The sequence below is a fragment of the Schistocerca gregaria genome, chromosome X, assembly GCF_023897955.1.
Source record: "Schistocerca gregaria isolate iqSchGreg1 chromosome X, iqSchGreg1.2, whole genome shotgun sequence".
In the NCBI taxonomy this organism is placed as follows: Eukaryota; Metazoa; Arthropoda; class Insecta; order Orthoptera; family Acrididae; genus Schistocerca; species Schistocerca gregaria.
In genome coordinates this window covers 339,945,597-339,971,290 of record NC_064931.1, presented here as the reverse complement: position 1 = coordinate 339,971,290, position 25,694 = coordinate 339,945,597, and positions in this window count along the sequence as shown.

Below are 25,694 nucleotides of genomic sequence, written 5' to 3'. Positions count from 1 at the left end.
ACATGTCAGTCAAAAGACCATGGAAGCGATCACAAAACTCGGATGGACAACACAGGAACACCCGCCTTACAGTCGTGACCTGACAGTTGAGACGTATGGAAATTATGTGGAGAAATGTAAATATTGTTACTGAAGGATGTATGTAGACACTGTAAAACTTTCAAACATGTGGGATAAAAGATGGATTAAAAAATATAGTATGCATTTCTTTTGGAGTGACCCTCGTATGACTGTCAATTTGTGCCAGATTCGCATAACTCCTTCGTGGTGTATCTTTTTTTCCCTTAGGGTCTATTACGTCAGCTGCACGCTACAGAGCGCACAGGTTAACCAAAATAAGTCCCTTCTGGTTCAAAGCTCATAAAGTAATACTCAACTGAAAGCTGTGCTCTCCTCTGGGTGCTGATAGTAGTAGTAGGTGGCATTTACTCGTGATTATTTTTAAATGTAATTCCCCTCTCCATAATGTTTGAGTCCCGTATCTGGGTAACCCAACTTCACATGGATGATTGTGATAACCTTTAGACAATGTAATCAACGCTTCCACTGTACTGTTATACAGGCCACAATATGTTTAGAGGGTTAAGTGAAGTACTGACAATTTAAATATTTTCTTTCACATTTAGTATTTCCTTCTATTCTCAGTAGGATTTCCATGGCCTATGTGCTAGAGTCAGCCAGTGTTTAATATTATAAGACGATAATTCCAGTTGGGGCTGTCGAGAGACCACGCTTTAGCTAGCAGTATATGTAGCAATCAACAGGACGCTTGGGAGAAACGTCACCTCTGGTGCCGGGATACGCGACAAGAACGTGTGTTGGAGAGGCTGCACTCCGTCTGCTTCCGGGCCCTCTACCGACAGCACACACTTCTTCCCTCTCATTTACCACTTTCATTCTTCTGTCACCTGAGATCGACCACGACAGCTCCTCCAAGCGATTCGTGGCATGTACTCCGACCCTAGCCCCACTTCTTTTATTCCACCTGCTGGATATATTCCGGTTTCACATATTCAGTCCCCCCGTTCAAATATGAAATTACCCATATCGGCAGCCCACTCCCTTGTCCATCTTAGCACCTTTGCTATTAACTCGTTCCGGTTTTCAAGTATAGCCTCCACCCATAACAACAGCAAATATCCACTTCCATTTCACTACAGGATGAACTACTTCTAAAACCAAGAAGCGTTTTACAGCCAACTGGCCGGCCGGGGTGGCCGAGCGGTTCTAGACGCTACAAATGGCTCTGAGCACTATGGGACTTAACATCTGAGGTCATCAGCCCCTTTAGTCGCTACAGTCTGGAACCGCGCAGCCGCTACGGTCGCAGGTTCGATTCCTGACTCGGGCATGGATGTGTGTGGTGTCCTTAGGTTAGTTAGGTTTAAGCATTTCTAAGTTCTAGCGGCCTGACGACCTTACAAATTAAGTCCCATAGTGCTCAGAGCGATTTTTTACAGCCAACTGAATTTGATCTACTCATTCTGAAGTCCGTTAGGTCCTTGATAAAAACTTTGGCTGGATTTTTCTCCAAGCTTCTACACATAATGGTACCTATAACGAATTCTGTTTCGGTGTATTCTAGGAGCATTTGGATCTCTGGTTCATTCCGACCACAGTTGTAACAGTTAATGGCTAAAATACCAGTATTTCCGTATTATACCCTTGTACTGTCTTTGACCTGCACCCTTTGCGACTGTACTCCTGTTTGTTTGTACTTTTCTGAGATCCTCTGAAAAAGACTGCTGGTTTCTACTGACGAACTTATTAACCACCATTTTTCATTGTGGAAGCAGAATTCGAAATTGCCTATGGCACATGATAGGTCATCAGATCACAACCGCATTCATTACAGCATAAGGCGTCAAAATAAATGAAAAATTTAAAGAAATCTCTTCGACCAGCATTATTTCGTTTGTGAAGCAGGGCAATCGCCTACCTGTCCGTAGAAGGAAATGCTTTTTATTCCTCACAAACCCGGGAAGGACCGTATATGTCCGTGTAGTTATCCAAGTGCGGTCCACACAATTGCTTGGGAATGATCTATTGTAACTAGGCTGTTTAGGTTTTTATATTGGTAACGCCACGTAGCGCTTTGAATGAAAATCACTGACTGTGCTATGTGCTGTCTGAGGCTGGTCGGCATTGTTGCAATATTTGCCATTGTAGTGTTGGGCAGTTGGCAGTTAACAGCACGTAGCGTTGCGCAGTTGGAGGTGAGCCGCCAGCAGTGGTGGATGTGGGGAGAGAGATGACGGAATTTTGAGAGCGGACGATCCGGACCTGTGTCCATCAGAGACAGTAAATTTGTAAGACTGGATGGCATGAACTGCTATATATATATATTATGAATTTTGAACACTATTAAGGTAAATACATTGTTTGTTCTCTATCAAAATCTTTCATTTGCTAACTACGCCTATCAGTAGTTAGTGCCTTCAGTAGTTAGAATCTTTTATTTAGCTAGCAGTAGTGGCGCTGGCTGTATTGCAGTAGTTCGAGCAATGAAGATTTTTGAGATGTAAGTGATTTGTGAAACGTATAGGTTAATGTTAGTCAGGGCCATTCTATTGTACGGATTATTGAAAGTCAAATTGCGTTCGCTAAAAATATTGTGTGTCAGTTTAGTTTGATGAGAATAGGTAAAGAGCGAAAAGCCTGAGTACGTTCAGTTTTGCTCAGCTGTTTGAAAATCAATAATGTAAAGTAATTCATAAACTTTTCTATGGGGACGTTTCATATGGCGACCCTTAGCCGAGGATACCTCACTGGAATCTTCTGGTTTTTCTTGTAGTTTGTGTAATTAGAGTAGCTATTGGTTATTGCTAGCGCGTAATTGCAGAGAGAATCTTCTTTGTAGTTGTAGTTTTTCATTGTTGTACAGTAAAAAACTTGTGGCATGCATGTTGATTTGCACTTAGTATTTTGCAGCTGCGCTTGCAATTAACTAGTTATTATTTTCAGTGCTATGTTAATGTGTTATCTAATTTTGCTCCTCAGATTGTGCTTTTCTGTGTTATCGTGTGAAACACTGTGACAATTGTGGCGTGTGAAAAACGAAATACTAGGTTCCAAAGTAAACTGAGAAATGACAGTGAAGACGAAAGCAGTGTGTTAGAGCCACCGAGTAATGAATTAACTAATGTTCAAAGTAGTAATCTGGTAATTGTGAGTAGGGAAATGGAGCGGGCGGCTAATAATGGTGCAGACAGTGAAACAATTTGTGAACAGGGAAGCATTATCGATCGATTGGTCGGCAACAGTCCGCCTCAGGAATCCGAAATGACAGGACACAATCTTGCAAGTACTGAAGATTCAGGTTTTGCGCCCTCACCGTTTTCTGAAATAAGTCAAGACACATTTTCTGCTCGTCAAAATGTGAATGTTGCTGGTGCAGATGCACTGCCGAAAAGCATAGAGGAACAGATTCCAGACACTTATACATTATTATTGCAATTAATGCAACAAATGAAACAAAATCAGAGACAAAGACAGCAACAGCTTCAAAAGTAAGACACCACGCTTGAACAAACACGTGAAGGTTTAACTGCTAAGTTAGATAACATCGAATCGAAATGTTAAAAAGACTGTAATGACGTAAAAACATAAATTTGTGAGCATTTCCAACCTATTTTTTGCGTCATGAAAATGCACCACAGAATCACCAAGCAGACATAAAAGAACTGCCTACTATTGTTCATGAAAATCACGACACCTTGCAAGCTAAAACTGACTCAGTTGCATCTATCGTTTCGGTTACGCGACTTTGAAAAACACAGGAAAACTTAATGGACACAGTAGATACGATTTCAACAAAGATGGACACTCTGAAACTTGGTTCAGAAAAACACACTGAGGAAATCAGTTCACTATCAGAGAAAGTAGCCGAACTTTCGGATCAGTTCACTAACTTATCTACAAAGGTAGATGATGATTTGAATGACACAAGACCTGTAGCATTCACTGACACAGAAGAGTATGAACAAATTAGAAAATTCAATCAAAATCAAAATCAAAATCAAAAGAGAAATCCGGGAAGTACAAAATCAGTTGATACAGCTAATACAAGAATTACATACACTCCTGGAAATTGAAATAAGAACACCGTGAATTCATTGTCCCAGGAAGGGGAAACTTTATTGACACATTCCTGGGGTCAGATACATCACATGATCACACTGACAGAACCACAGCCACATAGACACAGGCAACAGAGCATGCACAATGTCGGCACTAGTACTGTGTATATCCACCTTTCGCAGCAATGCAGGCTGCTATTCTCCCATGGAGACGATCGTAGAGATGCTGGATGTAGTCCTGTGGAACGGCTTGCCATGAAATTTCCACCTGGCGCCGCAGTTGGACCAGCGTTCGTGCTGGACGTGCAGACCGCGTGAGACGACGCTTCATCCAGTCCCAAACATGCTCAATGGGGGACAGATCCGGAGATCTTGCTGGCCAGGGTAGTTGACTTACACCTTCTAGAGCACGTTGGGTGGCACGGGATACATGCGGACGTGCATTGTCCTGTTGGAACAGCAAGTTCCCTTGCCGGTCTAGGAATGGTAGAACGATGGGTTCGATGACGGTTTGGAAGTACCGTGCACTATTCAGTGTCCCCTCGACGATCACCAGAGGTGTACGGCCAGTGTAGGAGATCGCTCCGCACACCATGATGCCGGGTGTTGACCCTGTGTGCCTCGGTCGTATGCAGTCCTGATTGTGGCGCTCACCTGCACGGCGCCAAACACGCATACGACCATCATTGGCACCAAGGCAGAAGCGACTCTCTTCGCTCAAGACGACACGTCTCCATTCGTCCCTCCATTCACGCCTGTCGCGACACCACTGGAGGCGGGCTGCACGATGTTGGGGCGTGAGGGGAAGACGGCGTAACGGTGTGCGGGACCGTAGCCCAGCGTCATGGAGACGGTTGCGAATGGTCCTCGCCGATACCCCAGGAGCAACAGTGTCCCTAATTTGCTGGGAAGTGGCGGTGCGGTCCCCTACGGCACTGCGTAGGATCCTACGGTCTTGGCGTGCATCCGTGCGTCGCTGCGGTCCGGTCCCAGGTCGACGGGCACGTGCACCTTCCGCCGACCACTGGCGACAACATCGATGTACTGTGGAGACCTCACGCCTCACGTGTTGAGCAATTCGGCGGTACGTCCACCCGGCCTCCCGCATGCCCACTATACGCCCTCGCTCAAAGTCCGTCAACTGCACATACGGTTCACATCCACGCTGTCGCGGCATGCTACCAGTGTTAAAGACTGCGATGGAGAACCGTATGCCACGGCAAACTGGCTGACACTGACGGCGGCGGTGCACAAATGCTGCGCAGCTAGCGCCATTCGAAGGCCAACACCTTGGTTCCTGGTGTGTCCGCTGTGCCGTGCGTGTGATCAGTGCTTGTACAGCCCTATCGCAGTGTCCGGAGCAAGTGTGGTGGGTCTGACACACCGGTGTCAATGTGTTCTTTTTTCCATTTCCAGGAGTGCATTTGAGAGGAGACTCGCGCTCCAACACGGGAAGAGGGACATAGAAATACGGAAAAGTCACAAAATAATAACATAGGGCATTTCGAAAATTATGAAAGAAGTTGGCAAGGCGTACTGAATTTTGAGATTGAACCGCCGAAACGGAATAACAATGACCGATATGCGACTCGCCGACATGATGATTTTGATTATAAGGTGTTTATTACTACCCTAAATTCAAAACATTTAAGAATTCTTGCAACGACATTCATCCACAATCATGGTTTGATCAATTATCTCATTGTTTTCCTTCCAACTAATCATTAGAGCACAGATTATAATTTATGTGTGGCTACTTAGAGAATGAACCATCTGTAAGAGTGCGATCGGTCATTCACGACTGTCACAGTGAAGGAGAATTTTATCATGCCTTCCTCTCAGCATACTGGTCTCAAGCTACACAAGACCGAGTAAAACAATAGCATCATAATGATGAAACATTTGAATTTTCCAGTGTTGTGAAATATTTTGAAGACATGTTGCACAAGAATCAGTACCTGTCAAACCCATACAGCCACCCAGAACTCATCCGCATTTGCTTAATCAAATTGCCTGAACATTTACGACATATCATTTTGGCAGGACGTTGCAAAGACGACATTGAAGCTTTTCAGGGACTGTTGCAAGATTTGGAAACTGACACTGACAATCGCGGGACGCGGAAACAGGACCACAACAACTATAGGTCACAACCGTCATAATACCGCGATGAAAGAAATAATAACTGGACACGACAAGGCTATTCGCACAACACAAATCGTGACCAAAACAGACACCACCCACATGACAACCGCTGGCAGAATAATAGTTACAGAGAAAGATCGCATTTCCTTAGTAATGAATATGACAGAGATAACCATAGAAACAGACAATATGGGAACCAAAACAATTATTATCAAGGGAGACAGAATAACTTCAGACACAACGGTTCTCCGCGCAGTTACGACTCAGGGAGAAGTTTTCCACCACATGAACGACAAAAAAGAAACTATGGAAACTACCGACAAAACGACAGACCAGAATTCAATCAGAACTGGCTGGATTCAAACAGGGCAGGGCCCTCTCGACATGGTGAATTTGTAGAAGTTAGGTCTCCTAATCCCAATAACGACGCACGCCAACGAAGAGACAATGACTTGCGCCGCAGGCAGCCACGTGCACCGGCTGGCTCAGAGAAAAATAACATAGACGTTAACCTTGAGAAAAATTTTAGCATTCCTTACCGACGTATTCTGCATGATAATTGCGTTCAAGTTCAACCTCTGCGCACTAGGAAGAGTAAAGGATTGCACCACATTTCACTTGTAAAACCGTTTATTGAGATATAATCTGCTTTTTAACTTGTTTGCCATAAAATTTTTCACTTCACGCTACTAGTACAATTTGTCACACTGAGAAACTGTTAACATGCAACAATGTTTTGAAGTTAACTATCCAGTCTAGAACCTAGGGAACATATTTAGACAGTATTTACGAGTGGATTGTTATAGTAAACAGACGACACAGTGTTATTGTCAATGTACATTCTTGCTTGTTAGTTGCACGATTACGTAACGACTGTAAGGCTTACATACTTAGAACATATACTACTAATGAGACTTTAATGCAACATTTTGGTTTACTTGAAAAGACATTCCTTATTTGAAGTAGTTTCTGTGAGATTAAAGATGACTTAGTAATTGGTTTCTTTGAAAGCTACACGATTATACCACGACGCTATTAATGTGTGACTCAGTTTAAATTGTTGCTTTTGTGCTGTATCTGCTTTATATCTGCACAGTTTTTTTGAATTCTTCTGGAAAGGAAAACATGTTTTAGTAGTAGCTTTTGTCGTATAGCTACAATGAGACAGCCTTTTTCGTAGCACAACAATACGTTACAGTGTAGTACTTTCTTGATCACGGTAATGTACGTAATAACTACGATATCTATACGCATAGCATTTCACTTTTGTTTATGATAAGGTAAGTACATTGACTTCTGCAGAACTTAGTTTTCCGTGGACGATAACTAGGACACTTCCGCAGAATTATCTTACAGCAAGACGCGCATTTAGCGCTGCAGTACACGTATTTGAGTGATTAATTTTGTACTTAAAACATTTATTTTTATAGATTTTTGATTTACAAAGATACTAAGGTTTCCTGTTATACATTTCAATCCATTTCTGTAATCTGCAACACGTGAGGGTATAATTACGTTAATCCTCAGGGGGGTACATACTTACTTTGTGTATCATGTGTTTGGCAAGCACAAGGACTCAAATGGCTCAAATGGCTCTGAGCACTATGGGACTTAACATCTGTGGTCATCAGTCCCCTAGAACTTAGAATACAGTTGTGTGTCAGTTTAGTGTTGATCATAATAGGTAAAGAGCGAAATGCCTGAGTACGTTCAGTTTTGCTCAGCTGTTAGAAAATCAATAATGTAAGTGGTTTACCAGCACAGTAATTCATAACATTTTCTAAGGGGACGTTTCTCTATGAGTGCATAATCTGTCACTACCTTGTTTGACGGTTAGAATCCAATAGCTCCTTACCCGCTATCAGGATGGGTTCTGGGGGTATCACTGCGCCATTGACAACTGGAGTCTGCAGGAGGTGGTTATATGACACGTTGCTGCACGTGATCGTCTGTGACACTACTTTGAAGCATTAGCTCGTCCAACATTACACATTGCTGCGGTCCCTCGAGTTTTCGTGGTATTTTAAGTACAGAGTCGGTAATATACTATCAGATCGTTTCATACAAGAGAATCGTACCTCTCAGTGGATTGTATGAAGTATGAACATCATTTTAATAGCTAAGAAGCCATGTAATGTGTTTCTGACTCGTGAAAACTTTTAAAATTTTCTACTTTTCTCCTAGTCTCCTATCATCTACAGGAAGTTGAAACCAACTGTTAAGAGACTTCTGAAATAAGTCGACAAAATCAAATGGCTCTGAGCACTATGGGACTTAATATCTAAGGTCATCAGTCCCCTAGAAATTAGAACTACTTAAACCTAACTAACGTAAGACATCACACACATCCATACCCGAGGCAGGATTCGAACCTACGACCGTAGCGGTCGCGCGGTTCCAGACTGAAGCGAAATAGGTGGACAATAGGGCATAAATTTTGAACTTAAAATCTGTGAGTCTTCCTTCTTAAACATAACCGCCATGATTTTTATCTTTGAGTTACTAAAATGAAGAGCACAATTTTAAATTGTGAAGATTCGGTCAGTTTCCTGGGTCTCATATTTTGATGAGAAATGTAGAAATTTGACACACCTGTGGGATCTGGTATCATGGTTGTTCAAAGCATCATGCAGTATAAATTGTATAATCCGGAAGGCATGAGAAGCCGATGTATATCTTCTGCTACCAATTTATAGAGTACACAGTTCGCTCCGGGAAGCGATGGAGACAACACCTTCGGTGCGCTACAGTGTAAACACTTCCTACCCGGATAGTTATCGCGCAGTGTATACAGTGATAGTTCGTTCCGGTGTTTGTTCTACTACCATAGACCCTGCCTAATCATTAAAACTTTTGCTATGTTGCGATAGCCACCTTAGACGGTGGCGAATGCAGCTCCCTTGCTACACAAACTTCACAAAACCAGGCACACAGTGTCACAGTGGATACTGAAGCATTTCATTCACCGAACACAGAAGTGATTAACAACGCAATTATCGAGTCCCACAACGCAGACACACACCAACATGTTCCGCCTGTGGATGGAACTTCAGAAAGGGATCTGTAGCCCTCGCCGAAACACCAGCGGAGCAACACAGAGCTGGAAGGAGAAAACGATCAACGGGGCAAAATGGAGCAAGTACTACATGTCGACGCCTTCCAAGAAGGAACCATCACCCACTAAAATGTAAGATGTACTGACAACCTATACTCAACTACCGACAAAATGTCTTTCATTTTATTTGTTGACAGCCCGCCGCGGTGGCCTAGCGGTTCTAGGCCCTTCAGTCCGGAAACGCCCAACTGCTACGGTAGCAGGTTCGAATGCACCCTCTGGCGTGGATGTGTGAGATGTCCTTAGGTTAGTTAGGTTTAAATAGTTTTACGTTCTAGGGGACTGACGACCTCAGATGCTAAGCCTCATAGTGCTCAGAGCCATTTTGAAAATAGTGACAGAAACATAGGCAGGCTTCACACTATGGCACTAGGCAAATTCATTAAATGTGGTTACGAGTCATTATTCAAGCAATTAAGTTGTATTGCTGTGGCAGGGAAAAACAGCGATAAATTTTTGGACTGACTGCCAATTCCTTAGTTCAACTCTCTTAGACAAAGATAATTTGGAAGCCTACATTCCGCTGTTCTTTACTACTAAAGAAGGCATCGTCAATAATGTTGAAACTTGCCATATGGATTACGAATTACTAAGGGAAGTACCGTGTTGCTGTGAAGTTATTACCATCACGATATTTAATAAAATTACATTTCTGAACTGGCAAAAGATAACATAGCCTTCTCCAGGTCGTGTTATGAAATTTATATGGCAGAAACCCCCATAGTTTGTTTATACACAGAAGTGACGCATGCGGGAGGGCCAATCAATCAACCTGTATTCATTGTACTGGTGGTCACTGCCCTATCTCGAACCTGCCCACTGTACCAGAAACACAAGAAAAATTAAAATTATGTCCCTTAATAACATTACTTTCAGAGAAGCAGCAGCTGTGTTTGAAAACAGGACTTTGGCGAATGCATTTATTTTCCCCTAAACATTGTAAGACAAAGACAGAATACAAAATTCCCGCCGCTCCCGGCTCAACTATTAACAGCGCCACCTACGATCCACAGCAACCAATGCACGTCAGGACGACAAAGCCGCAGACGTAATGAATGGTGGCTCACATGATTTTACCTCCGACGTCACCGCCCCCTCCTCTAATACAGCATGCCCAACTACATCACCAACAACGCGTGAGTTCTCTAAACCACAGAAGACACCACCTAAGCTCGTCTCGCGGGACCAATTGTACGAACCAGAACTCTTGCTCCAGTGGATCCCATCCCCTATCATCCACAATTTCATAGACTCAGCGAACAGAGTGATGTTTTGAACTACCGCGTTAACATTTTAGGTATAATTATGACTGAGATGAATGATTCATCGTACCAGCATCCTATTAATGGACCCACTCCAGTACTACAAACAGATTCGATCCGGATGTCAATCCAAAATATGTAGACCGCACTCCTTACTCCCCAAAATGTTTTTACAAAGTTAGTCAGTAGAATGTAAGGTAGCTCAAGGAAAACAAAGATAGTCCTTGATATTTTCTGCACGAGACTCAAGTAGACAATTGTGCCACCACAGAAACATAGGTAATACCGAACGAACTCTTCGCATTCCCTTCCTACGCTGTCATTAGAGATGACAGAGACGATGGTTACGGCGGTGCAGCATTGTTGGTAAAAGAAGACATCCAGTTTCCTCTGTCAATACAGGCAATCAGTATGATCCTTTACAAATTGTGGATATTCGCGAATCAAGGACCTCCATCTGGATCTGATTTCAGCATACAAATCCCCTAACAACATACTTTCCAAACAACCGTTAACAACAATCACTGTCTTCCTCGGAAAACTCCCTCTGCTAACAGGTGACCTTAAAAGGCCACTATGCTAAGTGGGGTTACAAAAATGCCAACGCATTGGGAAAAATGCTAGTTGATGTATTAGATTCGAGAACGGTGATAGAACCAAATCAAGGCTCATCCGTACGAATAGACGGGCCAAGCGAAGGCAGTGCACTCGGGCATAGCAAACCCTAAACTGTCTACCGGAACAACACTAAAAGTGATACCGGATACATTAGGTTTAGGTCACTTCTTAATTCAAATCATAATAAATACACCAACTGGGGAGACTGTCAAACAGGCAATCAGCTGGAAACGGAAAACAAACAAAGCCGATGGGAAACTATACGAAACACTAATGGAAGACAAATCAGAACCGATCTCTGAAACTGGGAATCCAGAAAGAGATTATGAGGTCTTGGTATCGCTTATCAGTGAAGCAGCGGAAATCTCAATGGCTCAAAACGGATATTAGCGTACTACTCATCGACCATCACACTTTTGGTAGGATTTGGAATGTGACGCAGTCATCAAGGAACAAAACGAGGCATTAGGAAAACACACACATCTCTTTAATGATAGAAACCGTATTGTCTTTAAGAAAGCACAACCTGCTGCCGAGAAAATACTAAAGCACAAAAAAAGAAAATAGTGACAAAATTTCTGCAACGCTCTCTGCAAAGAAAAGCCATCAACCAGGATATCGAACGTAGTACGAAAAATTAAAACCTGTCTGACATTGGACATATACCTCCAACATCCGACGAACTTTTCGAATCTTTCTTGTGTATGGATAGCCCTACCTGATGCAGTGGACAAGGAAGACGTGGAGGGATATGCAAAGGGCAAGAGTGTCGTTACACAACCCATTTCGCCCGAAGAACTGCAGTTTTGCTCTCTCCCAAGAGAAAGGTAGTGCACCTAGGCTGAATTATATTACCTAACCAGTACTACGACACATCCCGCACAAAGGGAAACACCTGCTGCTAAAAATTTACAATAGCATATGAGCATAATAGATCAAAATCGACCAGCTAAGTACATGTCATGTTACCCCATCCACGAATCTGGAAAAAGATGTGATAAACCCGAGACGTATCGGCCTATCACCCTACTATCATGTTCAGGGAAAGTACACTACTGGCCATTAAAGTTGCTACACCACGAAGATGACGTGCTACAGACGCGAAATTTAACCTACAGGAAGAAGATGCTGTGATATGCAAATGATTAGCTTTCCAGAGCATTCAAACAAGGTTGGCTCCGGTGGCGGCACCTACAACGTGCTGACATGAGGAAAGTATCCAACCGATTCCTCATACTCAAACAGCAGCTGACCGGCGTTGCCTGGTGAAACGTTGTTGTGATGCCTCGCGTAAGGAGGAGAAATGCGTACTATCACGTTTACGACTTTGATAAAGGTCGGATTGTAGCCTATCGCGATTGCGGTTTATCGTATCGCGACATTGCTGCTCGTGTTGGTCGAAATCCAATGACTGTTAGCACAATATGGAATCGGTGGGTTCAGGAGGGTAATACGGAACGCCGTGCTGGATACCAACGCCTCGTATCACTATCAGTCGAGATGACAGGCATATTACCTGCATGGCTGTATACGATCGTGCAGCCACGTCTCGATCCCTGAGTCAACAGATGGGGACGTTTGCAAGACAACAACCCTCTGCACGAACAGTTGGACGACGTTTTGCAGCAGCATGGACTATCAGCTCGGAGACCATGGCAGCGGTTACCCTTGACCCTGCATCACAGACAGGAGCGCTTGCGATGGTGTACACAACAACGAACCTGGCTAGACGAATAGCAAAACGTCTTTTTTCGGATGAATCCAGTTTCTGTTTACAGCATCATGATGGTCGCATCCGTGTTTGGCGACATCGCGGTGAACGCACATTGGAAGCGTGTTTTCGTCATCGCCATACTGGCGTATCACCCGGTGTGATGGTATGGGGTGCCATTGGTTACACGTCTCGGTCATCTGTTGTTCGCATTGACGGTGCTTTCAACAGTGGAAGTTACATTTCAGAGGCGTTACGACCTGTAGTCCTACCCTTCATTCAACCCCTGTGAATCCCTACATTTCAGCAGGATAATGCACGACCGCATGTTGCAGGTCCTGTACGGGTCTTTCTGGATACAAAAAATGTTCGACTGCTGCCCAGGCCAGCACATTCTCCAGATCTCCCACCAACTGAAAACGCCTGGTCAATGGTGGCCGAGCATTGGCTCGTCACAATACGCCAGTCACTACTTTTGATGAACTGTGGTATCGTGTTGAAGCTACATGGGCAGCTGTACCTGTACACACCATCCAAGTTCTGTTTGACTCAATGTCCAGGCGTATCAAGGCCGTTATTACGACCAGAGGTGGTTGTTCTGGGTACTGATTTCTCAGGATCTATGCACCCAAGTTGCGTGAAAATGTAATCACATGTCAGTTCTAGTATAGTATATTTGTCCAATGAATGCCAGTTTATCATTTGCATATCTTCTTGATGTAGCAATTTTAATGGCCAGTAGTGTGAATGCCAGATTATCATTTGCATATCTTCTTGATGTAGCAATTTTAATGGCCAGTAGTGTAATGGAAAGGTTTATTAGAAGGCACATATAATAGTGGTGTGGAAACAAGAAACTGTAACCGGAAAAACAACTTCGATAAAAAAAAAAGACAACTGAAATCCTTCTACGTTTAGGTACTAACATACAGCTAAATTTCTCAGACAGCTGCGTTCGTAGACTTGACTAAAGCATACGACAACGTCGTCTTGTCAGCCTTAGGGAAAAAAATGGAGAAACTTCAGATTCCAAACCTATTTCTCCGTAACATCGTAAGCTCTCTGAGCAATAGGAAGATAATCTTTTTCAGCAAGAAACTACACTGGAACCCAGAGAAACTAGCAGAGGTCTCCCACAGAGATCAGTCTTGGCTCCCTTATTACTCAGTCTCTACACTGCACACCGTAGTTGCCTCTTCGCCATTAACATCCAAATTACAATATGCAGACGACGTATGCATATATTCGGAAGACAGTATTCTCCAGTCCTGTATTCTGAAAATGCATCCCGCTCTCATACGTATGAATGAGATGTACAGAGAAATCCCTGATAGTAACGCTATCTAATGATCCTTACGTGCCACAGGACCCAAAAAATGCAACTGGGAAAACATATATTTCAAACTCAGTATCTTGGGATAACTGTCGATGATAAATGAAGATGGGCTCCTCATATCCCAGATACCAGTCTCGCCAGAGATACGATTGGAGTATGGTGGGGCTTTAATCGATGGACTGCGATTTCTATATACATGTGCTTAGTAAGGACACACTTTGATTACGGACACTCGTGTTGCGGATCAGCAACAGACAGCTCTCTCCAGACTCAGCAATATGCCGTAAAAAGCCTTGCGTATAGTTACTGCGCTGCTCATATAAACTCCAACCAACGTATTACTCCCTTAAGCGAATGAACTACCGTTAAAATTACGAGGAATTTTCGTGTGAAAAATTCCTCCTGCAACTCTCTTTCGACGAATATGTGCTCCTGCACGAAAAAATCCAGGAATTATCATCCTACCGTGTGTGTGGATGATATCGGATAAATAAGCAACATCCACCACTGGCGGCTGAAAATACGGAGAGGCAGGCACTGAGGCATCAGGTGTGGAGTTCTCTTCTACCGCACGACAACAGGCCATACGAGACGTTGACACTGCACATTGGTACCAAAACCAGTTTTTCGTCTCACAACCAGGATACAACTAACGCAACGGCACTGGAATTCCTGTCTCACTATCACGATGCTTGCGTGGTGTATACGGATGGGTCCAAGCCCAGTGATGCGCTGACAGTGCTTATTGCATGCTCCGAAGAGAACACCAAGGCTTATTTGGAAGAATGGAGACGAGATATTGGAGGATGTACGGCAGTGACGGGAGGTCGGGCGTCGTGCTTGGGTAGCTCAGCCATTAGAGCGCATATCAGCGAAAGGCGAGGGTCCCGAGTTCGAGTCTCGGTCTGGCACACAGTTTCAATCTACCACGAAGTTTCATATCAGCGTAAACGACGCTGCAGAGTGAAAGTTTCGGTTTGGAAGGCATATACAAGGTGAACCCACATTCCAATATTATGACATCCGAGCTGACTGCCATTTTGGAAGCCCGACTATTCGCACAGACGACCACAGCAGACAATACTCATTATATCTGATAGTATGTAACCCCTTCAAGTGATTAAAAACCATAATAATAATTGTATCAACCCCACAGTAGCAGTAATTGTCGATTTTGTATATCAGGTGAAGAGGAAATGCCGCGACATCGTGATGCCATGGATGAAAAAACACTCTGGGACACCTGGAAATGGACAAGTAGATGCCATATCAAAACAAGCATCTCTGTATGGAACTATTAAATGTGATAAACTCCCTCTCACACATATAATACCCATGTTCAGAAACCTGCTGCTCTCTGACTGGCAAGAGGAATGTTCGCAGACATCTAAAATCAAAGGCAATCACTATGGACTAGTACCTTGGTATAATGAGGCACAAATATCAAGGAGCTTCACGACACTTATAGCTCGGCTGAACTTTAATCACAATAAGTGCAACAAACAATTATATCGGCTCAACCCAATCGTCACGCGTTCATGTGCCCAAACCATATATTTCTAAATTGTTCTGGGGACACGTATCACACAAACGTCTTTGCAAGTAAACATCGGGCTCTCGGTCATCAGTTCCCTAGCAACGTTCAAACGTCGTCAGCATCCAACGATGTAGCGACGCATAAGGTACTGTACGAGTTTGTCAACAGTGCTGACACCCCAAATATAGGTGACTGCGCTGCTAATCTAATGCTCATGGGACTTATAAACCCAGGGGAAGACCGAAAGTCCGATTTGCTGACTATCCCCGCTTGCTACGCAGTAGAATATGAAACGGTCAGCCTCTGTTTGTCACTGTGTACCTCCTATATGTATGTGCCCGAATATGATGTACCTATACGTGTGGCTCTAATACACAACTCTGGTTCTCGTAAACTGTACTCCTATTCTGTCTAGATGGTACTTACAAATTTCGATGTAAAGTCATCAATATGGATTTAATTGGGAATATCCCAAATTTGTATTAAAAGCTGTTTATCATTTCTTATTGTGTTACTAGTAAGATCTTTATTGTATTTTACCACTGTGTATTCCATTTTCGTTCTTTCACTCCTTTTAGTAAACTATGATTGTAGGCCTTTTATATGTTGAACTAGTCGTTTCTTAATTCTATGTAACTTCGTAATAGGGTACGACTTAAAATAATGTCTACCACGAATCGTCAAACTGTCATGTGACATTTCCTGTGGTGAGATGGATGTAAGGTCACTTTCCAAAAACCAATAAATTGCAAAAAATTAAAATTTATACAGAATTTATACGATGTCCACTCCATTATGGTTGCACAGTGTATGGTTCTGCTCAGCCACCTTAATTAAATATCCTCGATTTGGTTCACCATGAGGGTATCAGGCTGACGAAAGAGACACTAGAACTAGCCATATTCTCGACCTCTGTGATAAAGATACATGCCTGTCATATGATGTGGGAATGCTGTCTGACGTAATTATAGTTGTATAATTGTATATCAGACAGCATTCCCTTATCGTATGACAGGTATATACCTGTAAGAATTACTTATTGCAGTAGTCATCTGTATACCACACCGTTGCTCGGCAAACCATAGAGAAATTTTTAATAAACATTAATGAGCAACGAAGCTCATCGGGAATCACGCCGAGAGCGTTTAGTTTAGAAAAATGTGTCGCAAAAAAAGGTTGGAGCAAATCATCACACTGACTTTCTTAGTAACTCAGAGTAGTGTTAAACATGATGATTCTTTTTATAAAAACATAACGCTTAGTCTACAGTTAGCAGTAATTTTCTTAATCAACAGAATTTCATTCAAGTTTACACTGATGGATCTAAGAATTGGAACCTTTTAGCTGCTCAAACGTTTTCTTCAGAATTCGCCTGTCAAATTAATTTACAGTCTACAGAGCAGAAACGTTGCGCGTGGAGCGTGCTTTAATGGATTTTAAGTAGCAGTAGCTTTGTATAAATACATGTTGGATCACTTTCAGATGTATTCCGTCGTACACTACTAATCTACGAGAACATGACGACCTTGTATGAATGCATGGTTTCATGTCGATATGAATTAATGAAATTGTCTCGGGCTTCCAGCATTCGACCGAGCTCTCCTCAGTCAATGACTGAAGTGGGCTCGGTCGAAACCTCTGCAAGGATGGATGGGTTCACATTACTTCTAGCCTGAGCGTATTATTCAGTATCCTGACTTTCCGTCGATGACTGAGGAGAGCTCTGTCGAAATCTTGTGGGATTTCAACCACCTGACGCTGCTGGAAACCCGAGAAATTTTTATTAAAGATGACACCTTACTGGTATTTTTGCGTCTGGCCAGAATAATCAGGATTTGAAGCATTCGTCTTCCATGATTTCTGACTTTGCATGTGGGATTTAAGCAATACCGAACTATGTACTTGATTTACTGAAAGTTTTTTTTTTCAGAGAATTGCTGAGAGCCTTGGAAATATCACGAAAAGTCAGGATATTGAATAATACGCTCAGGCCAGAAATGACGCGAACCCATCCATCCTTGCAGAGGCTCCTAAGGCTTCCATGATTAGCCAGCACACATGATATACGCCTGATCAAATGTACAAGAATAGATCATTAGATGCCACGGGAGGAGGTTTCGGCAGTACTAAAGGGCGAGGATCCTTGTGTTCTCAACAGAGATGCAGCATCTGCAGAATGGGTTGGCCAGGAGAGCTCACTGAGTCCGAACATGGACTTGTCAGTGCATGTGACCTGAGTAGCAAGTCCGACAGGGACATTTCAACCCTCCTTTACTGCCGAAGTTGAATGTTGATGTAACTGTGAAATGGAAACTTAAAGGAACATCCACAGGTAAACCAAGACCAGACAGACCTCATGTGCTGGCGGAGAGCAACCCCCATGCATTGTGGGTGATGGTTGCAAGAAATCACATTAAATGACCGGAAGGAGTCACTTGCGAGCTCGTAAGTGCCACGAGAAGTGAGGGTAGCACAATGAGTATGTATACGGAGATGAAAAGAATGGGGTATAATGGTCCGACAACTCCTCGTGAGCGGTATAAATTTGTAGTTATTGTTAAGGGACATGTTTTAGAGTACTGCGTAATGCGTGCAGTAGAGGAACACTGCGAAGTTGCATGAGAATGCACCCTGACATAAAGCAGAATCTGTGACGCAATGGTTTGTGGACAGTAACGTTCCTAAAATTGAGTGGTCCCTCCAGAGTCCCGAGCTAAGCCCAATGAAACAGTTTTGCGATGAGTTCGAACGTCTGCTTCGCTTAAAACCCCGGCGTCCAACATTACTATCTTCTCTGGCTTCCGCTCTGGGAAGGAATAGGTTGTCATTCCTCCACAGACATTCTGCGACCTCACTGAAAGTGCCCCCATCCGACAGGAAGCGCTCATAAAGGCGAAGAGTGGATATACGCCATATCAATGTCCGCTAATAGGTGTACAGATACTTTAAATCGCACAGTGCGCGTTGCTTAACCGACGCCAACATTCCCCTCTCGGTAGAATACACACCAAGTAAAATAGTCGCTTAAGTTAATTATATGACAATGCGTGATAAGCGGAAGCCCTCTTCAACGCATCTGGGATATGCTGTGCCACAAAAGCAAAAGCTGATTTTTGCTGGAGAAATTTAATGTTATTCCTAATTCCTGCAGGAAATGCAACTTAAATATAAAATCGCTGCGCTACTGCTGCAAATTACAGTGCTCAAGGTAGCAGCTACCTACATCAACTAGCAAAATTCCGAGGTACATAGAACCGCAACTTCCAGTAGCAATGAACAGTATCTTGCCTTAAATTAGATAAATGGGTCATAATACGAATGAGTTCGAGAAACAAGCCATAAGAGTTCAGCTAAAGCGTTACTCGTATCTCAGTGCACGTAGTTACATTTATTAAACATGAGAGATAGCGTTGCGAAGCAAACTGACGTGGGATACATACTCGAAATAATTTATTTCGAGTAGAATGAGAGAAAGATGTTTTCTTCAGAGAATTACGGGAAACATTACGTTACATCTACATGTATTAGTTTACAGGTCAAGTTCCGTAGGACCAAATTGAGGAGCAAATCTCCAAGGTCATGGAACGTGTCAGTACATGAAATTACAACATAAAAGTAGTAACAGATAAAAACAAAATGTTTATGAACCCGAAAAAGTCTGTCCATACGTTTAAGTAAACGCAATCAACAATACAACAAGAATCAGCTTCATTTTTCAAGGAATTCCTCGACAGAAAAGAAGGAGTGACCCATTTGGAAACCCTTCAATTTAGATTTGAAAGCGCGTGGATTACGGCTAACATTTTTGAATTCGAATCGTAGTTTATCGAAAATGGATATAGCAGTACACTGCAGACCTTCCTGCACAAAAGTTAAGGAAGTCCGGTCCAAAAGCAGGTTTGATTTGTGACGAGTATTAACTGAGTGTAAGCTGCTTATTCTTGGGAATACGCTAATACTGTTAACAAGAAATGACAGTAAGAAATGTATATATTGAGAGGCCAATGTCAAAATACCCAAACTCGCGAACAGGGGTCGACAAGAGGATCGCGAACCTATATCACCTATTGCCAGTACCGCCTGTTTTTGAGCCAAAAATATCCGTTTAGAATGGGAAGAGTTATATCAAAATATAATATCATACGACTTAAGCGAATGACAATGAGCAATGTAGACTAATTTTAGTGTCGAACGATCACTCACTGCAGATACCGTTAGAAGAGTAAAAATGGCAGCATTAAGTCTTTGAACAAGATCTTGAACGTGGGCTTACCACGACAGGTTCCTATCTATTTGAACACCTAGAAATTTGATCTGTTCAGTTACACTAATCATATGCCCATTCTGTGAAATTAAGACGTCAGGTTTTGTTGAATTGTGTGTTAGAAACTGTGAAAACTGAGTCTCACTGTGATTCAGCGTTAGTTTATTTTCTACATCCCATGATCTTAGGTCATGAACTGCAATATTTGAAACCGAGTCAATGTTGCACACAACATCCTTTACTACCAAGCTAGTGTCATCAGCAAACAGAAATATTTTAGAGTTAACTGTAATACTAGAGGGCATATCATTTATATGAATAAGGAACAGGAGTGGCCTCTACACTGATCCCTGAGGCACACTCCACTTCACTGTTCCCCACTCAGACCCCACATCTCAGCCATTCTCAACATTGTGAATAATGACCTTTTGCTGTCTGTTGCCAAAGTAAGAGGTGAACCAATTGAGAGTTTTCCCCCCATATTCCGTAATTGTCCAACTTCTGGAGCAAAATTTTGTGGTCAACACAATTATATGCCTTAGTTAAATCAAAAAATATGCCTAGCGTATGAAACCTTTTGTTTAACCCATCCAGTACCTCACAGAAAAGGCGGTATAGCATTATCAGTTATTAAACGACTTCTAAAGCCGAACTTTACATTCGATAGGAAATCGTTTTGATATAAAATTATCAGTTATCCTTACACACACAGCCTTTTCAATAACTTTAGCAAACACTGATGGCGTAGAAATAGGTCTAAAATTGGCTACATTATCCTTTTCTCCATTTTTATAAAGCGGCTTCCTTACTGAGTAATCGTTCAGGAAACTGACCATTCCCAAAGGAAAAATTACAAATATGGCCATATACAGTGCTAACATGTGCAGCACACCTCTTTTTATATTCTGCTAGGCACTCCATCATAACAATGAATCCTTAGTCTTCAGTGATTTAACTATTGACTCAATCTCTCTCTTGCCTGTATAACAGAGGAGTATTTCAGACATCAATCTCGGAAAGGCACTTGCCAAGAAAGTTATATGATTCCTTGTAGAAACTAAATTTTTATTTAATTCACCAGCAATGCTCAGAAAATGATTATTAAATAATGTACATACGTCTGATTTATCAGTAACAGGAAGATTTTTACTGCGAAATAATTTTATATCGTCGACCTTGTGCTGTTAACCAGATACTTCCTTCACAACTGACCATATGTTTTTAATTTTACCCTGTGAATTAGCTATTCTATTTGCACACAACATACTCTTCGTCTTCCTAATAACTTTTTGACAATACTGTTTGTAATGGGCTACTGTAGCTTGATTGTGACTACTTGCAACATTTTGATATAATTCCCGCATTGATATACATGATATCCTTATCCCATTAGTCAGCCACCCGGACTGCCTATTACTGCTAGTACACCATTTAGAACGTTCTAATGAAAACCAACTCTCAAAGAGCATGATAAATGTGTTAAGGAAAGCATTATATTTATCATCTATGTTAGCGACACTATAAAAAATCCTGCCACTCTTGTTCCTTGACAAGGTTTAAAAAACTCTCTATTGTTGTTGGATTAACTTTCCTACATAGTTTGTAATTATATGTGACATCCGTGTGAGTACAAAAGCCTTTTAGTACCCGTGTAGCCGCCTCCTGCGTCTAGTGGACATCTGACCTATTCAGCGGAACCTGAAACCCAACCATCCTTTGGCGCAAGTCAAGGGATCTGCAGAATACACGGGCGCAGAACCGTCTGAGACTTAACTCTGCTCGGCTACTGGTATTAAGGGAGGCTTTTCGTTTTCACTGCAATAACATACATTATAAATATCTGAGTAATCGGTAGGCGTGGCTACAGATTGTGAATCTTTGAGTACTTTTCGGTGTTAATGGTTTCAAATTGATTATATTTGAAGGGTGAGAAATAAGTTACATAGCAACATAACAGATAGTTTATGGTATTGAAATACGCAAAGTTAGCACGTACAGCCTCACACTTGTTTTGGCAAAGTTACAAACATTTCCGCAAAAAATGTCGGATTTTCTCCGTTTTCTAATAGAAAGTTTCCGTTTACAAAAGTTCAGTGGCACGATTTTGTTGCGATAATATCAGAATGAAATTTAATGACGAAAATGTTGACGAGTAAGGCAAATTTGTAAATTATTACGACACGCTTTTTTTTAATCGTTCCACTGTGTTAATGATCAGTTGCAAATACTGTAGATCCAAAGCTTGTGTTTCACGCTGGAAACCTCATTTTACGCATGTCAGTGCTCTGATTAGCTGATGCAGTTATCGTATTTGTGCACCGCTGATAGAGTGCTTATTAGCGTGAAGAGAAACGACGTTAGGTCGGCCATCACGCGCAGTTTAAACAGCATATGGGGCGCACTGCGTAAAACATGGTTAACTCTTCATATTGCTCTAACACGCTACGCTGGCACGAAAATCATCAGCCACTTAAAGCTTAACGGTGTGTCACTACAAAGGGACGCTACGCGATACTAATTGTAGCTTTAATGCTGAATAACAATAACTATTCTTCTGTTTTATGAGTCGAGCATTCTTAGACTAATATCGCGGTGAATATAATCTAATATCTACTTACGTCGAAGAAGTAGCTCAGTCTGTTTCTTAAAAAACGACGGAGAACACAGTCGGTTCGTGAGGCACAGTCACCATCGTATTGCTCAGAAAAACTGTGTGATACTCTGTTACATATATTTACCGTTGGATTACTTAGTACTTTAAGGAAATTAATAAAAGATCTTATAGTATCAAGCAATATTTGATGACTTTCCTTTCTATCGATTTAAACACAAACTGAGGATGCGCCACGATATTTCTTTTTCAGAGAACAGATTTTTGGGATACAAGTCCTTTATCAACTCTAAGTGACTACCATAGCCAGAAACAAAATTCTGCTTAGCTACTTTCGAGAAATATTATGTACGACGATTTGTTACAGAAGTCAGTTTGATATTCACTGCTGAGAGAGGAATGAATAACATAAGAGAAAAACTAAAAGTAAGTATGCAGAAGGAGAAGACGTTGCGGAAGGTAGAGAAAATTGTACTGTACGTTCAAATTATGTGAGAAGATGGCAAATATCTTTATCCATGACTAATACAAAACCGATCCTGCAGTTATAAGAGTTCAAGGACGTGATATTCAAGCAGTAGTTAGAAGGGAGTGATTAAGAGCTTTATTCTTATTCTCTGTATTATTCAGTCTGTACCCTGAGCAAGCAGTCAAGGAAACTAAAGAGAAATTTGAATACAGGGATTAATGTTCATGGAGAAGAAATTAAAACTTTGAGGTGTGTCAATGACATTTTAATTCTGTCAGAGACTACGAAGGACTTAATAGAACAGTTAGACGGGAAGGATTGCGTCTAAAAAGAGAAATATAATAAAAGTAGACAAGCCTAATGGAATGCAGTCCATTTAAATCAGACGATTCTGAAGAAATTACATTAGTAAATGAGGCACTAAATGCGTTAAATCTTTTCGTTATATCTGCAAAAAGAATTGTGATGATAGCCGACATATAAGAAGGATAAAAATGGTGATTGTCAGTAGCAAAGAAAATCAAGTCTACAAATGAGAAATTTGTTAAGAACGGAAATAACTAAATGTTAGTGAATCGTTTATGAAGGTATTTGGCAGGACTATAGCTTTGTATGGAAGTGAAACGTGTACGATAAGCAGGTTAAACAAGATAAGAATAGAAGGTTCTGAAGTATGCCGGTAAAACAGAACGCTAAACGTTGAAGCATTAAGGCGAATCTATAATGAGGAGGTACAAAATCGAACTGGAGAGAAAAGAAGTTTCTGACAACGTGAATAAGGAAGGCAACAGGTGGTTGGGATACATCCTGAGCCATGAACGAAACGTCAGTCCGGTAATGTGGGCAAGTGTGGGGAATAAAAGTTGTTGAAGGAGACTATACCTTGAGTAAATAGGGAAATCGAGATGCTTGTAGGTTTCAGTAGTCATCCAGAAAGTAATGGGCTAGCAGGGGATACATTAGTTGGAAAATAATGATTCAGGTACTCTACATAGTCGCTTCACTCTTGACTGGAGCGCACATCACGTTCACACAACCACATTAAACTGTCAGAAAAGTCCTTCTTTGGGATGTTCAAGTAGCACGTGACATGAGCTTGAATATTGTTTATGTCGTCAAGACGTTGACCCTTAACGTGAATTTTTATTTCAGGGAACAAAGGAAAGTCACTAACCAGCAAATCGGGTTAATATGTGCGACTATTAGGAACAAACATTCTTTTTTCGCTAGAAAATGCATTAAACTGCAGGCGTGTGAGCGGCCGCATTTTCGTGCAGCAAGAAGAAAATCTATGAATGCTTGGTGTGTGTTATTTCGGATACATCCGAAATAGCGGACTTCACGCATTCATATTATTGATATGCCTCGGTGGGCTATGAATCCACAACCATCAGTGTGGATGCACATTTACGTTCGACCTCCAGTGGCAGTCTAAAATTACCGACCATGGAAAACGCGGACGTGGACTGCGGGCAAGTGTGGCGCTAAGTGACGATGTGGGTCGGCCGGGGAGCGTGCCGAGACATTCCACGCATTTACGATTAACATTTTGTCCAGGTGACCCAGTGAGTAACGCAACTGCCTAGTGATCAGGAGATCTCAGGTTCGACTCCAACTGTGGCACATATTTTCACTCGTCGCCGCTGATTCTGCGTAAATTTCTAATGCAGCTGTTATCGACAATATCTTCCCTTTCGCTTCCTTTCCTTCCTCCCCCTTCCACTAGCAATTTACATAAGAAATTCCTCACCTTCCAACGTCACAGAAGAACGCTAGAGGACGAGTCCTCTTGCAGAACCAATCTATGACATCCGAACGATCATATACCCATTCCACACTTTCTCATTTTGGTGCAGGTTCGTATTCATAACAATATGTCTCGTTACCTGTTACGAATTTATTGAGAAAAGAATAATCCGTGTTTTTCATTTCAGTGAAAGCGCATCAAGTGTCCACGAGCCGTTAGTTTGTTTGGGAGTCAAGGTGTACGGGACAAACTTTGCACACAATTTTCTGTTCTTCAGAATAGTCTGGAGATTGTCTGGAATATTATATTTAGTGACATTCAGTTCTTCGGTGATAGCTCTGCATGAGAGGTAAGTGATGATGGTCAGTTTTCAAAAGACCATAAATTTTCTCAATGTTTCCTAAATTGAGGTGGGATGCCATGACATTTTATAGTTCTCGAGTGACACAGGTCCTTTAGAGCGATTAAATCACCAAATGCTCGTGCACGACCTAAGCAATTAAAGCTGTAAGCATAGACGTCCACAGAAATGAATTCACTCTAAAAAAAGTTTTCTACTTTCTTGATGGTTGGTTGGTTGGGTGAGAGGACCGAAAAACGACATCAGTCCCATGATATAAGGTGGCAGAAACCAAGGTAGGAACAACACAATCAGCACAAGCCAGTCATGGGGACGGATAAAAATAAAGAGGTCAAAGGAATGTCGGGGTAGCAGGAGAGGTAAAGAACAGGAAAGGGAGGCGGGGGAGGATGGCGAGAGCAGGAGCTCTGCAGAAGTGCTACAACACGCGATCTAGTGT